The following is a 19,231-nucleotide window of genomic DNA, read 5'->3' as shown; positions in this document are numbered from 1 at the left end:
TGAGAAGCACCGAGCACGTGGAGAGGAGAGCGGGGAGGGATCATCTATGCCCAAAGGAGGCTTCTTGGGAAGATGCTGCAATCAGACTTGGGTGCCCAGCGGGCAGAGCACAGCATTAGGAAGTTCGGAGGCTCTTCAGAAACTAAGAGCCGGGCAGGATTCCCCGGAAGAGGCCTATGGTAGGACATGAAGCCTGGAGAAATAAGTGGGAGCAGATTGGAGAGACCTGACCATCACCTGCCATTGTGTGTCACGTGTTGTGTTGGTTTCCCTTGAAAAAATTATCATCGTGCTATTAAATGACAGAGTACAGATTAATGCGTATTTTTGTTTTACCAAATTAGAATCACATTATATCTGCCAGGCCATTTTATTCCAGTGTGTCCATGTACTCTTCTCAGGATGGGGGTAGCATTTTAAAGGTAGAATTTGATGAGCCACTGAGGCCTTTTCATATAAAATACTGTACTTGGAAAAAGTGATCATTATAAAATACCTTGGAATCACAGCTAAAGAGTCAATTACTGTTTCATGTCCAGGAATCCAATTAAAGTTGAGTTAGGCTGTTATTTTCATACAATTTCCAAAGCTACACACTTCCGTAATTCTTACTCTCGTGTATAGTCAGTAAAATATTTAATACTGTGCTTGCGTTAGCACCTGAACTGTTACAAACGGCCTCATCAGCGGTCACCTGCTTGTTTCCTTTCTGTGACGGCAGATGTCTTTGAAGTGAATGAAGCTGAAGATGTTTACGTCAGATATAATTTGGGGGGCATTTCCTTACTAATGGAATCTTCAGAAGAATGCCGGCATTTCTTGTCTGCTTGGCAGTCTTTAAATACCATGCGTCTCTTTCTCTTCTCACCAAAGCCCTACTCCATTTCTTATTTATATAATGAGAAACTGTAAGACAGTAAAACATATAAGTGACTCTGAGGTAAGGCTTTTGATGATATCAGCTACTCTTTTTTTTTTTTTTTTGAAACTGACTGAAGGAGGTCTATGAGTTCCAGCTTGTCTGCTGGTTAATAGGAAGCAACAGAGTGCAAAGTAGAAGTAGGTCTGGGGCAAGATGAGACCCTTTGCAGTCTTGGGAGCCGGACCCGACACTGCAGAAATGGCCACACCCGAAGTCCGTTTCCCAAAACAAGCCTGTTCTCTGGCTTCCTGTGTCCGATGTCAAAAGCAGAAAATGGGAGGACAGGGGGATAGTAGACTCATTGAGAGCAGGACTAAATTTCAGCAGGTCCAGTAATTATACAGAAGAAGTGGTCGAGGCCACTTAGTGTAGGAACAGAAGCCCCATAGAGCTTGGGAACCCCGTGAAGTGGACCAGAGTAGTATAAACACTGATTTAGGCTCATCGTTGGGAAGATGTTCAATTATATTGATTTATTCTGTTTAAGAAAGCAGAGTACTGGACAGTACATTTTAGAAATATTTGTACACACACTGGCTTTAAAAAAAAAACTAAAAACAAGACTCGGTACATAAAAAGAGAACATATAATTATCTAGGAAATGTGGACATGCTCTTACAACAAGAGTTACATGAAGCCTTGTCATAGTATTTTGGGTCTTTATTCAAAGATAAATTCCAATATAATTTTTAAAAAGTAAATTCTCACAACTGCCCTAGGTGGATTACTATTTTCTCCATTTTACAGATAAGGAAATGGTAATTCGCTTGCCCAGGATTACATGATTTGAGTCAATCAACAAATATTTATGGATTGCCAGACACTTGTTTAGGCTTAAGCAAACATCAGAAGATTTTCCTCTTTGAGCTTTCAAAGGTGTTACTTCTACTTGTCATTGCTCCAAGAGTTAGGGAGTTTATCTTCACACTATATGTCTTTAAGTTTAAGAAAAAAAATTATTTCCTTATATTAAGAGTGTTATTTTTTAAACTCCTACATCACGCCGTGCGTTTCTTAGTACACGCTACTGGTGTTTTGCATCTCTAGTTAGACTGCCAGAGCTAAAATAAAGAAAATTAACGAGAAAAATGGTTTAACCATCTCAGGTTCTGTCAGTGGCAGTTGACTTTTTGTTCAAGGAAGACAGTGAAGCACAACTTTTTTTTTTTTTTTTTCTTCCCGGACCGGGGCACGAACCCGCGTCCCCTGCATCGGCAGGCGGACTCTCAACCACTGCGCCACCAGGGAAGCCCTGAAGCACAACTTTTTAATGACAAACAGAAGAGGAGAACATTTTAGAATCTGATCATTCTAGGAATCACATTCAGTATGGAACGTGTCCTGAAAAATCCTAAAAGTCAACAAATGCTGGTGGAAAGCATGAAATGAGTAATGTGTAGTGTCATCAGAAAATACAATAATATACTGCATTTACCTTTACCAAAAAAAAAAAGTAAAGTGGATTTTGTGTAATAATACCTTATTCAGATGTGTTAATTTTGCTCTGAAATCTATTCTGACGTTAATATAGCCGTTCTAGCTGTCTTTTGACGAATATTAACGTGGTTTATTGTTTTCCGCCCTTTTACTTTTAACACTTCAGTGTCTTTAAAGTGGGTTTCGTGTAGACAACATGCAGCTTGGTCTTACCTTTTTACCCAGTGTGACAATCGTTGCCTTTTAATTGGAGTCTTTGCACCATTTACATGTAATGGGATTATCATTAATTTACACGGGATTGTATTCACATTTCATGATCACTACTATCTTTCTATGGTAGTGCATTCAGTTTGTTTTCCTTCCTTCCTATATTTTTTGGGGGGGGATAATTGAGTATTTTAATCTAGTTTATCTTCATCATTGGCTTATTAGCTCTATTAGTTTCCTAGGGCTGCCAAAACTAATTACCACAAACTGGGTGTCTTAAAGCAAATTCATTCTCTCGTAGTTCTGAGACCTAAAAGCCCCAGACTCAGGTGCCGGCAGGGTCGTGCTCCCTCTGAAGGCTTCAGGGCCCGTCCTCGCCTCTTCCAGCTTCTGTTAGTTGCTGAGGGTCCTCGGTGTTCTTGGCTCCTAGCTGCGTTGCTCCAGTTCCTGCCTGTCTTCACACGGCCGTCCTTCCTCTGTGGGCCTGTCTCCAAATCTCCCTCTCCGTGGAAGGACACCCGTCCTTGGACTCAGGGCTCATGCTAACTCAGTGTGACCTCATCTTAACTTGATTCCATCTTCAAGGTCACATTCACAGGTACTTGGGGTTGCAGACATGGTCCTGGGGGACACAGTTCAACCCACAACTTCAGCTGCACCTCGTTGGGGTTGGTTTGTTAGTGATAGCTCTGGGATTTATGATATAATCACAGTCTGCCGTCCAATAATGTAATATCACATCACATATGGAGTAGGTCCCTTACAATAGTTTACTTCCGTTTCCCCTCATTTCTGTCAGGTGCTGTGCCTTTGCCCCCTATAACATCTCCCATATCTGTCCCTTCTCTGCTGACTAAGGTAAGCCCCTAATTTCCTGCCCTGTGTCGTCAGGAGTCTCAACTTGCATTATTGACCGTGGCATTCAAGGTCCTCTGCACTCTTGCCTCCGCCTGCCTCTCTACCTTCATTTCTCACGTAGGTACGACTTCTGCGCCTCCGAATAAGCCAGGATGTGTCGCATCTGTACTTCGGCTCATGCCAAGCCATGAGCAACGCCCTCCTGTCCACCTCATCTACCTGTCAAGCCGTTATTTCCCTTTCAAAACCTACACAAACCCGTCCTCTTGTGTGTCATCCAGTGGTGCCAGCTGTGCCTCGTGTACCTGCTGGGGGACACACACCCCACTCCCAGCTCCTGCCTCTTTTCACTGTACAGTCTACGGTGCCCCCTCACGACAGACAGGAGGGCGTGGACCCAGGAGTCACAGCCATCTCTGAACATCTCGGACAGCGCCAGACTTATGATCACCGATCAGTCGGTATACACCGAGTAAAACTGTGAAGGAACCGTTGAGTGCTGGCTGCACCCATCCTTGCTGCTCAGACTTGTTAACAGACCACATGTTCCCATCGTAGGTGCTGCGATTAATTCTGTCCGCCTGGGCTGAGCTCTTTGTCTGTTCACTGTTCCTTCATAGAAAGTCACTTGAGAGTCGAGTCATTTTCATCGTTTCAAACAGTGACAGAACACGTGGATATATATCTTCCAGGCGCCTAAAAAAATATGGTGATTTTCCACCTCGTTGTCGGAAATAATGAGCCGTTACTACCACGGGTTTGATTGGCATATTTGCCTTGGCAGGTGCTTTTTTTGGCAAGCAGAAAAACCATCTTAGGGAACTTTATCCCCATGCACCAAAGCACTTACGATGCTGTGGACATCTGTAAGACGATCGTGACTGGGAACATTCAGAGACGTTAATGACGTATCGTGGCCACTTGGAACTTTGTGAAACGTGTGGCTTTGCTCTTTTTCTCTTAGGCCTCTGCACAAACCCCAAGTCGTCCTTGAATCATCGGATGTTCAAAGGGCTTTATTTTCCTAATTAGAGAAGCCAAAGCAATTCTAGCTGTCACAGTGGCCCGAGCAAGCAGAGGCAGGGGGGGATCCTCTGCGGAGCCTCCAGAGGGGGCACAGCCCTGCTGGCACCTTGGTTTCGGCCCGGTGATGCTCCTTTCGGGCTTCTGGTCTTCGGAACTGTAAGGGAGTCCATTTCTGCTGTTGAAAGCGACCAGGTTTGGGGTAGTTGGTTACAACAGTGGTAGGAAATTCGTGCAGGCGCCATTATTGCCTCACTTTACAGAGGTGGAGACCGAGGCTTACAGAGCTGGATCAACTGCTGTAAGTCAGAAAGTTGAGCCCAGGTAGAGCTGGGATCTGCACCCATTCCTCTGGCTGGAGACCCCTTTGTCTGGAAGGGATGCTCATCTACTTTGGTGGCCGATGCTAACAGGTGGGTGGGGACCAGCCAGGGTCTCAGGCGGTGCTGCAGACCATTCCCTTCCGCTTCGGAGTAAGACTCACTCGAGGTCCAGACCCCTCTCAAGAGACTGAGTTCTTGGACAGGAGAGAGTGATCCCTCTGGAGACCACAGGAGGCCACAAGCAACAGTGTTATTTGACTGTGTTCATCCACTTTTTTTTTTTTTAAGATTTTTTTTTCTTTTGACGTAGACCATTTTTAAAGTCTTTATTGAACTTGTTACAACACTGCTTCTGTTTTAGGATTTGGTTTTTTTTTTTGGCCGTGAGGCATGTGGGATCTTAGCTCCCTGACCAGGGACCAAACCCTCACCCCCTGCGTTGGAAGGCGAAGTCTTAACCACTGGGCCGCCAGGAAAGTCCCTGTTCATCCACCTTTAATCAGCGCCAGAAAGGGCAGAGACAACAGATTCCATACAATTGGTGTGCAGCACTTGTATGGGCTCCTCTGGTGGTGGTTCTGACCTGAATTATTTCAAGTATGTGGTAAGAATGCAAACCACTTGCCAGTGAGAGAGAGGCTGATTTTCCATTCTGAAGTTCTATTTCTTAATTACAAGAAAGGAATCCTGAATTGTCTACTGTGTTGCCATTTCTCCCCCCTCCCTTGATTGGCAATGGGGTGAACGGGGTCTGCTCCTTCATGGTGATGGCACAGAGAGAATTCATTTTGAGCACAAACAAAACGTGAGAGGGGCTTTTGAAGTCCAGAAGGAAAGAAGTTTACGGCAGCAAAAACCACCTCTCCGCATGCACCGCACCCCGTCCCCGATTAAGTTCCTCTGAGATTCCCCACGTGTTTCTCTTTAGAGGCTCTTCAGACTGTGTACTAGCGCCTCCGCTCGAACAGCTCGAAGGACTATCCTGGCCTCTCGTAGTCCATGTATTTTTCAGTGTCTCGTGTATAAACAGACACGCATTTCTGACCTGTGCTGGGTTTCTTTCTTTCTTCTTGGGTGTAGTAGTAGCCAAGAGGGGGAAGGAGACCGTGGGACTAAAACTGATGGTGTGAGACCATCACCTGGTCCTGAATCACGATTCTCTCTCGGAGCCTGATGTCCCTGGTCGTGGGTCCTTGGGGAGCACGTGCTGAGTTTCTGCACAAACCGTCGATTCTCCTGACAGTTGAAAGTTCCCTCGCGGCCTCAGGAAGGCTCTAGGAACAGAAGAGGGAGAGATTTGTGCAGGGTGGGTGGGAAGCCTCAGCCCTCACGGGAGCCCCCGGCCGACCTCAGCCACCTCCACGGTGCAGGCAAAGAGAGACAGACCATCAGCCCTTCTCGCAAAGAGCAGAGTGTTTTTTCTTTTCGTGTGTGTGTGTGTTTTATGAAAATATATTTTGTTGCCAAGCACAGCTCTTGTTAAGTGGCACCTTCTAGTTTAATACATGTAAATTATGAGTTATGCGGGCAGTTATATTAATTACATGTTGGGGTATAGCACATTGCCCCAAAACATAAGCGGCTTAAAACACTCAATGTTTACTGTCTCACAGTTTCTTTGGGTCCGGGTCCGGACCCAGCTGAGCTGAGTATTGGATGCAGGCTGCGGTCACGGCGAGGCTGGCCTGGGGGGTCCACTTCCAGGCTGGCCGTTACTAGGGTTCGGTCCCCTGCAAGCTGTTGTCTGAGCCCCCCCCCCCCCAACCCAGTTCCGTGGCACACGGACCTCTCGGCTTCCAGAGCACAGCTCACAGCTTCCGTCAGAGTGAGCGGGAAAGGGCAATCAAGCCCAAACCCAAAGTCCATTTATAACCTGACCTCAGAAGTGACCACAACGATCCCATCACTTTTGCTGCATTCTTTACGTTTGAAGTAAGTCTCTGGGGCCGGTCCACCCTCGCGGAGAAGACAGTCCAGGAACACGTGGACATCAGAGGGCGGGGGCCGCCGTGGAGGCTGTCTCTCCTATGGGAGCAGGAGAGTGAATTTCCCTTTATGCAAGCCCGTTCTATGAAAACCCCCGTTTATACATGAGAAGAGAATTTTTGTCCTTCTTTCCTTTATTGAAGTGTGTCTTCCATGTTACGAAATGCATAGACCTTTAAAGTGTGATGAGTTCTGAAATATATATAGGATTTAAATTTTTGAATAGCCTGGACTGGGAGGCTTTTTAAATGCCAAGTACTGTGGATTTATATTAATGCTGAATGTATTAGTCATCTTTTGCTGCATAACAAGTCATCCCAGGGCTTAGTGGCTTAAAGCAAGAGTGTTTATGGTCTCATGGGCCAGGAATCCAAGCAAAATGTCGCTGGGTGGGTGCCTGGACTCGGGGTCTCTCAAAGTCTGTGACTCAGGACTTGGCTGGGGTCTCCTCGTCTCAGGCCTTGGCTAAGAGAGGGTCTGATTCCAGGCTAACGTGACTGTTGGCAGGGTTGTTTCTCACTGTCTTAGTTCCCCGCCTCATGGGTTTCTTGCCTGCCTCCTAAAATTGTGCAGCATCGAGAGAGAAATGCCAACAAGAGGAAGAAATGGCAGCAAGATTGCGGTCAGTCTTCTGTAACCCGGTCACAGAGATGACAGCTCAACACGTTGCCCTATTCCATTAGTCAGAAGCCGGTCGCTAGGTCCGTACCACCCTCGGGGAGGGGAGACCCCAGAGGGCGTGGACACCAGGAGGGGGCCTCACTGGGAGCCTGTCACAAGCTGCCCACCACGGTGCAGAATAAAACGTGCCCCTCGGGTCTCTGATCCCAGGTGTGTCTTTTCAGTGGGACGTCTGAATATAGAGAGCTGTAGGAAAAAACCTAAATTCCATAAAAATCTGATGAGTGATTTTAGTTTGTATTTTTATTTTTTTTAAATATATATTTATGGGCTTCCCTGGTGGCGCAGTGGTTGAGAGTCCGCCTGCCGATGCAGGGGACACGGGTTCCCTGCCCCCGGTCCGGGAAGATCCCACATGCCGCGGAGCGGCTGGGCCCGTGAGCCATGACCGCTGAGCCTGCGTGTCCGGAGCCTGTGCTCCGCAACGGGAGAGGCCACAACAATGAGAGGCCTGCGTACCGCAAAAAAAAAAAAAAAAAAAAAATATTTATTTACTTAGGCTGCACCGGGTCTTAGTTGCGGCGTGCGGGATCCAGTTCCCCAACCAGATACCGAACCCGGGCCTCCTTCGTTGGGAGCAGCGAGTCTTACCCGCTGAACCACCTGGGAGGTCCCTGATAAGTGATTTTGAATCGTGACCCCTTTGTCCTCAGATGTGGTTAGGTCAAAGAATTGTTGTCCCGAGAAAATGAATGAAATAACCACGCAGATATGAAGGCAGGTTGGTTGAGTCATTTGTCACCTCCTGGTTCCCCCTTTTTCCCTGCATGTCTTCTGGGCTCCCCTACTGTGATTCTGAAATATTTTCATAAATTCTTTTCTATCCCTCCCGTCAAGAAGTGGAGCTTAACGCCCATCCCCTTAAGTGCAAACTGAACTTAGTGATTTGCTTCTAGTAAGTGGAAGATGGTGGCAGTGGCAGTGTGTGGCTTCTGAGACTAGATGTGAAGGGCACTGTAGCCTCCTCCTTGTTCCTCTGGGATGTCTCACTCTGGGGAGGCGAAGGGCCCTGCCGTGGGGACACTCGGGCAGCCCTCGAGGGGTCTCCTGGTGAGAAGCTGATCCTCCTGCCGACAGCCATGGGCTGAGGCAGCCTGGAGGCGAATCCTCCCGTTTACCAGGTACGTGCCAGCGCTGCAGGTGATACCAACCGCTAAAGGATACGGTCCTTCTTACGTTGCTTTAGAACCAGTCGAAGAATGCACACAGGAGAGCTGGTGCTGCCTTGTGCTTCGGAAGCTGAGGAGTGGGACGGTGACCCAGGACGGCTTACTTCATGCACAGGGGTGATGAGCTTGGGGCCTGGGATGGAGTTTAGACAGGCCGATGGAGAGCCAAAGGGGTCCGCGGGCTGGGGTGTGGCCTGAGGTGATGAAAGTTATGAAGGTGAGAGGCCCCAGGCCTGTAAGTAGGTGCACCAGCGTCGGGATGGGGCCGAGGAAGAGGACGTTGACCCTGTTCCGAGGGGAGCTCGGAGAACGCCCGCCAGGGCAGGGCCAAGACTCTTCTCAAAAAGCAGCTTTGAACTTGTTGCAATTTGGAACAAGCGTGAGTGTGGGGTCCTGGAGCCCCAGGTTGTAAGAAAGAAATCCTGCACAGGGCATCCTTGGCCCGGGAGATTCTCAGGGCTTCCATCAGCAGCCGTGCTGGGACCCATGTTTCAAGCTTTGGGCTGGAAGAAACCATTTCCATGACTACTCATGCCCTTCCTGCCCCCTGGATGCCCCCTTTTCTGATACCAACAGACCCACCTCTACCTTTCAGCATCCTACCCCTTCTCCAAAGGCAAGACCATCCTAAATTTCAAAGGACTTTTTTTTTTCTTTTTTTTGCCAGTAGCAAAAAAAGTTAAGTACATGGATGTGAAGGTAGTTTGGTTGTGACACTTGCTGCCCTGGTAACAGCCTTCTCCTCCCTCCTGGGTCCGCAGGCTGGATTTTTGTTCACGGGGAGGCCTCTCCTTGCTACAGGGAGGGACCGGCCAGCTGGGACTGTCTGTTGCTCCTGGACACTGGCAGTTTTGTGTGAATTCTGTCCCATAATACTTCGGATCACACAGTTGTCTCCTTGGTAGATGGTCAGCTCTTTGAAGGGAGGGATTGCGTTTTGCTGAGCAGACAGCATGACAGGTGCTCAGGAAGGGCCGTCTGCCTTTTGGAGGGTGGAGGGAGCTGGGTCCAGTGTCGTCACTTTCGTTTTGCGCAGCCAGCCTTCTCGGCTGCAACGCACACGCGGCCTCCTTTATGGAAATCGCCACCGGCAGATCCCTGGCCACCGAGGACGTGCTTTTCTACCGTATTCCAGAATCTCGTGGAGGCACGCACCCTCCCCCATGTCAGCTGCGCATCTTAGAGCAGAGAAGCAAGCTTGCTGCTTCCTCACGGGATGTGGTAGAAACCCTTCACAAATGTCCTATAAAAGGCCTCTTCATTCGAGTGCGGGGACTAGAAGCTTCAGGATGATGATGATGATGATGATTACTGGCACTTACGAACTACACCACAGTGGACAAGCTTAGCTTCTGTGGTAATTTTAGGCTGTCCTTAGGGAAGGATTCCCCCCCCCCCCCCCAGATGCTATTTAAGATGAGAGATGCGTGGAATCCAAGAAGAATTCACAAAGTATTGCGTTTGTCAGACCTTGGCAGTGAACGCTGCTAATTATTTTTTGTTCCCGTTGTTAAATACAGAGCCTTCCCGTTTGTTTTGCCAAATGAATTTTCACTTCTCTACCACTTTTTCTTGGGAGAAAATGTTCAGTGCAGAGGCAGGCGCGAGCGGTCCAGGGCGCCACCTCTCTGAGACCGAGGCCGGGCGGCTCTGGGGCTGAACTGCAGCTCTGAGGACACCTTCGGGCATCGAGTTTCTGTTTACAGCCTGGAAGCTTTCCGTTTTGAACACATTTGGGTCTTTCACTGAAAGGCCCTTTAAAAATTCAAGGTTTACTTTTTATCACCAGAAAACATCTATTAAATATGCATCTGCGCCCGGAGCCATATACCAGTGAGTTACTGCCTGCGCTCCGAGGTCTGAGGAGGACCCCCTTTTCTTTTTAAAGTCCAGACAATGCTTTTCATGGTCATTGGGTGGCAGAAGCTATCCAATCCCATTTTAGCCCATAATACATTATTTAAAGAGAAGATTGAAGAGAAGATCGGAGCTACGGAAATGGGGATATTTAAGCAAAGGCAGAGGTGTGAAGATCTCAAAGGTGTCTTTAGACATTTGGAAGGCCCTTGGGTGTGGTGGCAGCGGGGCTGTTCTGATGCCCCCTAGGGACGGACCAGGTGGGACCAGGGCGGGGAACATGGAGGCCAGACCTGCCAGCAGGCCGGAAGCTGGACTCAGTCCTTCACAAGGTTGTAAACCTCTGGTCTCCAGAGACACTCAGAGACTGGGTGACTTCCTTCCCCCTCTGCTGCAGGGGGATGTGTCGCCGGGTAGGACTCCTTTAAGGGGTAGCATATTATCTACAGTGTCTCTGACTTGGTTTTCTTTAAAGAGACTCGGGTGGGGATGTAATGAATTATTCAGGGCCTCCTCTCTGTGAAGCAGGCTGCACAAAGACTGACAACTTGGTACCAATTACGATTCTAAAATTGTTAGTAGTACATTTTATTCACGCACTCTACCTGCTTGACACCTCTTAGCTCACTGATGGTCCCACAGTTACTCTCTGAATGGGTACAAAATCTGATGCCAAAAAAAAAAAGGTGTATATGGCCTAATGGGTATTCAAGCCTTAAAATTGGAGGGAATGCATAGGATTTTCAAATGCATGTTTTCAGTATCATCGTTGGTGCGCCAGGTCTCTCGTGTAACAGGTACTGAAATATGGCTTATGTTTTCTCTGGGGGTGGGGCTTTTCTGAACCGCTTTAGCGAAGGACCAGTTGTCTCTTTTTAGGTGCTTTGTGGCAGAACCCACAGAGTGCTTCAGCAGACACAATGGTTTTTCTCCCCAGACTTTCAAAATGTGGAGAATTCTTTTCCAGCGTTTTCCCACAACTTTCCCTAATGAACGGTGAGAGACCCACCTCGGTAGATTTTCTGAAGCCTGTAATGGGGGTTATAGCCAGAGAACAGTGTTTGAGTTCATATGCAGAACAGATGCCCTAAGGTGCCAGTCTGGGTGCTGGTATGTATGCCTGTAACACGCCAGATAATTGTACGAACGTATTTCACTCCACAGTGCTTAGCGAGTTCACCCACCTACGTTTTGTAGGTGTTTTATCTTTTTCACCTGCAGTCAGTATGTGGCCCTCTGAATGAAGCCCACAGCTGCCAGACTCTGAAATATTTAAGGACTTCACAGCCCGAGCAACATGGGAACAGCTGTGCATTCAGGAATTCTCCTGGGACACGGCAGGGCCCCCTAGCTGCGAGGGTCGAAGCCCAGGCTAATGATTATTGGTTTGATGGGTGGCTCGTTCATGCACCAGATGTTTATTTAACAGCAACTACCTGTCAGGCATCCGGTAGACACTGAAGAGCATAAACAGACGTTTCCCCTTCTGGGGCAGATGGTCTAGGTGACAAGACGACAGCGAACATGTATGCAGACAAATACATTGTTTAAAGTCGTGCCAGGTGCCACAGGGGCACAGAAGCCATGGTGCCCTGGTGGGAAACAGGAGGAGGGTTTTCCTCCGTTGGGTGGTGGGCACGGCTTTGCTGGGGTTGGGCCTTTACGCTCAGCCTCCTGGGAGGCGTAGACTGGCTCTAGGGCAGGGCAGCGGAGAGCACTCCAGGGAGAGAGGAGCCCGGCCTGGGCCTGGAGCATTGCGGGCAGAGAGGGGCGAGGTGCAGGCCAAGCAGGGGTTGGGGAGGGAGGGGGCAGAGGCAGAAAGTGGCGGCCTCCTCGGCTGTGGTCGGGGACTCGGTTCTCGCCAAGCTGCAGAGGGAAGCAGCTGCAGAGCTCTAGGCCGGGAGTGAGATGATCAGAAAGATGGCCCTGACTACTGCCTGGAAAAAGAGAGAGAGGGAGACGGGGGAAGGGGAGAGAGAAGAGCAGCGGCGCGACTGCAGTGGCTCCGGGAGGCCGATAAGGGCCCCACCCGGGTGGTGGCAGCAAAGGTGGCAGGAGTTGCAGAGCTGCCAGATGGTACCTTGTGGGTCGTGATGGGGGTGCCCCAGGATGGCTGGAGTTTTCAGCTAGTGTTTGAAGCGTCTTACTAGAGGCAGGTGGATGGGTCCAGCGCAGACAGGGCGAGAGCAGCGCTAGGGAACTGTGAGCACCGGGACGGACTCAGGGCTGGAGGGGCTCTCTCCCCGCTTAACTCGACAGCTGAACAAGCACGTGGTGTCCCTCTGGGCTCCGGGGATCCAGCTGAGGGACCCTCACATCTGGCCCCATTACAGCTCTTGCATCGGAAGGCTTGGGCAAAGGAGCCTGTGAGTCAGACGGTTCGGGGGCAGGGGACCGAGGCTCAGCGGCCTTGCCTTATCGAGTGGAGGAAACCGGGGCTCAGAGAGGTTGCGGGTTATTCATCCAAAGACACGCGGCCACCTGGGGGCAGAGCTGCAGAGAAGCTATCCGTCAGAAGCAGCGTTTCCTTCTTTTACTGAGAATTTTGAGTGATGCTTTTGGAAATCTTCGTTAAATCCTTCTCACCTCTATGTTTTTTTTGACATCTTTATTGGAGTCTAATTGCTTTACAATGCTGTGTTAGTTTCTGCTTTATAGCAAAGTGAATCAGCTACACATATACATACATCCCCATATCTCTCCCCACCCACCCTCCCTATCCCACCCCTCTAGGTGGTCACAAAGCACCGAGCTGATCTCCCTGTGCTATGCAGCTGCTTCCCACTAGCTGTCGATTTCACATTTCTCACGTCTAAGTTTTAAAAATCCTTTCACAATTAATTTATTTAAGGATTAAGCTAGTCAGAACCCCAGGACTGTTTCAAGTAAACAGCTTAAAAGTGGAATCTTGGTGTTACCAGGATCATTTCCTGTGTGTGTGGATTGCAGTATTTGGGCTCCCTGTCTCTCTGTGAGAAGCTGAATAGCTTCAGATCTAATGAGTCCTGGCCCCTGGGGCAGATAGATATTGGAATTCACTGTTGATGGCGTTTTTAAGTGTCACTTTCCCCCTTTTATTTTATTTTATTTATTTATTTTTTTGTGGTACGCGGGCCTCTCACTGCTGTGGCCTCTCCCGTTGCGGAGCACAGGCTCAGCGGCCATGGCTCACGCGCCCAGCCGCTCCGCGGCACGTGGGATCTTCCCGGATGGGGGCGCGAACCCGTGTCCCCTGCCTCGGCAGGCGGACTCTCAACCACTGCGCCACCAGGGGAGCCCCCCCTTTTCTCTTAATAAGCCCTGAGCTGTAAGATGGCCCACAGAGCCTTGGAACGTCGAGATGGGGGCTCTGAAGGATTGTGGTGGGGATGTCAGGTTTGGAGGTGAAGGTTCAATTTAGGGTGTCGGCTACTCTGCGAAGAGGACGATGTGCTCTCCCCCACACACGGCGCGTCAGTAATTCACAAGCTGTAGAGCTGAGAAGGGGGGTGTGCGGGGCAGAGGCTGATTCTTCCTCCAAAGATTTGCAGGAGGCAGTGGCATTTTGAATGCCCAGCAAAGGTGTGTAATGATTAAATCCAGGGTATAAAGAAATGGTCAGGAGGGCTTTGGCTGGGCCCAAAGGAAATCAAGAAAATGAGCAAACGAGAAGGCAGTTTAAAATGTAAAATAGACGGAGATTGATGCCATTCCTGTGAAAACTTAGGAACATTCCATGAGTATTGCTAGTCAGGCTCAGGAAGATATAAAAGGTTGTCTGTGTTTTTAGAGGGGGGGTGTGGTTCTTTCGGGAAGTTTTCCCAAGCTGTGAAGCAGCGCGATGTAGTGGGGAGAAGGAGAGCCCTGGGCTGGGACTCGGCAGCCCCGAGCCCCCTGTGGGACCCTGAGCACATCTTCTGACCTCTCCGAACCTGTTTCCCCATCTGTAAAATAGGCATAATGGCACGAGTCCGTGTAGCCGCATGGGACTGTTGAGAATCCGCTGAGATAATGTACAGAAGAGCAGTCTGTAGGCTACGTAACGCCATCTAGATGAAGTCTGAATCTCCTCCCATGCTCTGTTTCTAAAATTCAGGCTGTACACTCAAACCTCTCTGGAGAAGTTAAAAATACGACCAGCCCCACTTCCGGCGTTTTTCTTCCACTTGGTCTGGGTTGGTGCCAGGCCTTGGAAGTTTTCAAAGCGCTTAGGTAATTCTGCTGGGCAGGCGTGGCTGAGAACCTCAGGCCTGAGCCGTAGGAGGTGGGTCTGAGGGCCCATCCTGGCCTCGGCCTTCGGGGGTGGGGGTGGGGGGGGCGCGGGGTCGGTCAGAGGTCAGAGGTCAGAGGAGACTGTCTGCTGTCTCCTCACAGCACCTCTGCTTTCCCCTCTGCTTGCTGTCACCCTTCTCAGGGCTTCCCTGGAAGTTTTCTCAAGCAAATGTCTATTCAGCCAAAGCCTGCTGCGTTTTGAAGTGCTAATGAGACAACTGCCTGCGAAGGTGGGCCTGTGGAGAACAAGAGCTACGATTTTTCTCAAAACCTATCATTTAAAATGATTTCGAAGCCTGTTGAATTAGACTGGTGAGATTAATCTCATAAAGTGTAGCAGGGTAGATGTGCAGAAACGATCGTTTTCACGTTTTTAATTCAGTCAAGATCAATGAAAGATCTTGTGTTTACCAGCGGAGCTAGAGTTTAAATTTTTGAGTACAGAATTCATTAGCCTGTTTTAATGAAGAAACCCAGCTTCCTTGTCAGTGTGTCAGCTGAGCTAGAGGGTGCAGCTCGATGCTGCTTTGAGTTATAAACATCACAAGCCAACAGGCGGAGGAAAGTCACGTTTTACCTTTGAGGCAGGGTTAGACGTCTGATCGTGACACTGAGAACGTATGTTCTGGGATCAGAAGAGAGTGAACCCTTGCCTTGTTATTGTCATTCAGTGTGTGTCATTACCACACCCAGGGATGATTCCTCTCTCAGAAATAAGGCGTATGACCCAGCAGTTCCATTTCTGGGTATTATACCCCAAAGAAGAGAGCCAGAGTCTCGAAAAGGTGTTTGCACGCTCGTGTTCATAGCAGCATGAGTCACAACAGGCAAACGGTGGCAGCAACCCAAGTGTCCATCAGCGAATGAGGGATAAACACAGTGGGGTCCATCCTTGGGATGGAGGATTATTTGGCCTTAAAAAGGAAGCAAATTCTGGGACTTCCCTGGCGCTCCAGTGGTTCAGACTCCACGCTTCCACTGCAGGGATCACGTGTTTGATCCCTGGTCGGGGAACTCAGATCCCGCATGCCGCACGTCGTGACCAGAAGGAAAAAAAGGGAAGCAAATTGTGACACATGCCGTAACACGGACAAACGCTGAAGACAGCACGCTAAGTGAAAAGCCAGTCATAAAAGGACAAGTACTGTATGATTCCACTTACTGGAGGTCCTTGGAGGAGTCACATTCATAGACACAAAGTGGAACGGTGATTGCCGGGGGCTGGGGATTATGAGGGGTGAGTGTGAGGTTGATAGCAGAGTTTCAGTTGGGAAGATGACAAAGTTCTGGAAGTGGATGGTGGTGACGGTCGCACAACATTGTCAGTGCCCTTAAGGCCACTGAACTGAACACTTAGAAATGGTAAAGTTTGTTATATGTTTTACCACAACAAAAAAAATTGCAAGGAGAGCAACGGTGAAAAACATAGGTGCATGGGCAGGCCTTCTGTGCCGTGGCTCAGGAGGGCTGTGCCCGGGAGGTGCGGGCGAGCTCTGCAGTGCATGGGCAGGCCTCCTGTGCCGTGGCTCAGGAGGGCTGTGCCCGGGAGGTGCGGGCGAGCTGTGCAGTGCATGGGCAGGCCTTCTGTGTCGTGGCTCAGGAGGGCTGTGCCCGGGAGGTGCGGGCGAGCTCTGCAGTGCTTGTGCCAGCCTGGCAGCCGCAGTGCTTCTTTCTTGCTCAGAGCTGTGGAAGGGAAGTAGCCGTTACTGAGATACGTTAGGGCAGCCTGAGAGGGAGACCTTGAAGGAACCCAGAACGTGAGGGAGACAAACAGAAGGAAAGCCGCGACTGGCCCGTGGCATCCCTCACCAGCGAGGCACCTGGTGTTTTTCTGGGGCCCTTTTGTGTCCACTAGCTGGTGTTCTCAGGTATTCCAGTGTATGTGAAAATATTTTTATAAAACTTACTGTATGTCCAGTCCTGTGAGGAATGCTTTAAATAGAACAACCTCAGAAGGTTTATTATTATTCCCATTTTAGAGATGACCGAAATGAGGACAGAGAGAATAGCTGTCCAGGGCACTTGGCTGGTAACAAGCATCAGAGGCAGGAATTAACCAGGATTCGGCCTCCTGGGATCAGTGTGGGTGACTGCTGTGTGTCCCTCTTGTGTATATGGTTTCTGTGGGTAGAATGAGTGCCCATGAATCAGCATGGGAAATTTTTGTACAGAATGATTTTCTTTAGTTCAGAATGGAGTGATGATTTCTCCCCCATGATTTCTGGTGAAAGCACCAACAACTATAGTAAGTATTTCATACTGTATGCTATTTTTAAAAAATTTTTATTTATTTTTGGCTGCGTTGGGTCTTCCTTGCTGCGCGCCGGCTTTCTCTAGTTGCGGCAAGCGGGGGCTACTCTTTGTTGCGGTGCGCGGGCTTCTCATTGCGGTGGCTTCTCGTTGCGGAGCGCGGGCTCTAGGCACGCAGCCTTCAGTAGTTGTGGCGCGTGGGCCCAGTAGTTGTGGCTCGCGGGCTCTAGAGCGCAGGCTCAGTAGTGGTGGTGCACGGACTTAGTTGCTCCGCGGCATGTGGGATCTTCCGGGACCAGGGCTCAAACCCATGTCCCCTGCATTGGCAGGCGGATTGTTAGCCACTGAGCCACCAGGGAAGTGCCCATACTGTACGCTTTCTAAAAAGTTGTCTATTTTAGGAGCAGCGTTTTCGGGTTTATAGAAAAATTGAGTGGGAAGTAGTTTCCATATTACCACCCCCCTCACACAGTTTTCTCCATTCTTAACACTTTGCATAGTACAGTACATCTGTTATAATTGAACCAATATTGATACATTGTTATGAACTAAAGTTCGTAGTTTGCATTAGGGGTTCATACTGTGTGTTGTATCGTTCTGTGCGTTGTGACAGATGTACAGTAACATGTATCCATCATTGAGTATCTTCACTGCCGTGAAACTCCTCTGTACTCCTGTTCACCTCTCCCTCCCCGTAACCCCTGGAAGCCGCTGATCTTTTTATTGTTTCTATCACGTTGCGTTGCCTGGAAAGTCACGGAGTTGGAATCATGGTCGGGAGCCTGTTCAGGTTGGCTTCTTTCACTCAGTGACATGCCTTTAAGGTTCCTTCTTGTGTCTTCATGGCTTGATGCTCATTTCTTTTTATCCCTGAAGAATAATCCATTGTCTGGATGGGCCACAGATGATCCGTTCACCTGCTGAAGGACATTTCGGTTGCTTCCAAGTCCTGTAGGCTTTTAAAAATTTTCGGCTTCCTACAGATTTTACCCTCGAAGTCCTGAGGCGAGAAGGGCCATGAAAAATGTTCTTTTTGGCCTATTGTCTTAGGGTCTGCGTAATCCAGACTCCAGGGGAGCCGCGGACCGTGGGCCTGGGGGCACTTGGGGTGTGGCTGGTCCGCGCTGAGATGTGTGTGCTGTCTGTGAAAACTACCGTCAGATTCCAAAGACGCAGCGTAAACAAGAATGTGAAGCATCGTTAATAGGTTAACGCTGATTCTGCATGGAAATGACAGTATTTTAGATATACTAGATTAAAGTACATTAGCATTGTACCAGTTGCTTTTTCTTTTTGAAGTGTGGCTACTAGAAAAATCTAAATTATCTTTGTGGCTCACGTTAGGTTTGTCGTTACGTTTCTGTTGAGCAGGTCTGCTAGAAAAATAATGCTTGGCCTCGGTCTCCCAGGCCCCTTTCAGAAAGTCATTCAGCTGGTGTTTATTGGGCCCCTGCTCGTGTGCCAAGCACTGTCAGAGCTGTTTCTTTCCCTTTCAGCTTCAGCTTCCTGCCTGTAAAATGGGAGTAAGTCGTTCCCCTCTGGTAGTGGGAACTCAGTAAGTCGTCCTTCCTCAGCTTCGGTCCCGGGGCGAGCTCGGCAGCAGTGAGGTCCCAGCCCGCACCCCTAGCCCAGCTTGCGGGCAGCTTTGCAGCCTTGAGGGCACTGGGGTGGGGGGCGGCGGCGGGAGGCTTGCTCTGAGGTTCCACGCGCACCGTCTTCTCCGTTTACATTTCTTGACCTTTCTCTTTCTCAGCCAGCAGTCCCTGGGGAGGCTCGTTTTCTGAGGCGCCCACCTGGCCTCTTCCTGAGTTTTAATCCCAAGCTCCCGCTGAAAGCCTTAAAGCATGCTCGCACAATTATAACGCGGGACTCTCTGTACAAAGGGAAGGCCATTGTGGTTGCTCGAGCGGGAAGCTGGAGCTGCGAGTGAGTCGTGGTGCCATGATCTGCAGCCTCGCTTTTGTACCAGGAGGTCCCTTCCTCTGCCCCGGAGGTGGTATTTCTCTCAGTGGTCTTCCCAGTACCTCGAGAGACAAGATAGCAGTACCTAGAAACTTCTGGAAACTGTCTACTGTTTCCGACTGAGGCCTTGACTGTAACCCACCGATTTGCCCACTAGCTGCGTGCATTTGAAGGCGTTTTGGGAGACCATGGACTCTGGGGATTAGATTTGGCCGTCACAGTCCTGGTCCCAGGTGGTTTATGGTCAAAGAGGTTATGCGGTCATACTAGAGGGAGTGATAAGATGCAGGGGCTGGTAAGGG

At 49.4% G+C, this 19,231-nt stretch overlaps 1 protein-coding gene across 1 annotated transcript in view; it reads left to right on the top strand.

Moving 5' to 3' along the window:
- Positions 1–19,231, top strand: part of PRKCA (protein kinase C alpha) — a 362,652-nt gene that overhangs the window by 188,182 nt on the left and 155,239 nt on the right. The window lies entirely within an intron of this gene.

Source organism: Leucopleurus acutus, assembly GCF_964270905.1.
Source record: "Leucopleurus acutus genome assembly, chromosome: 19".
NCBI lineage: Eukaryota > Metazoa > Chordata > Mammalia > Artiodactyla > Delphinidae > Leucopleurus > Leucopleurus acutus.
Note: the sequence above shows the minus strand (reverse complement) of the source record. Positions and strands in the feature narration are given on the sequence as shown.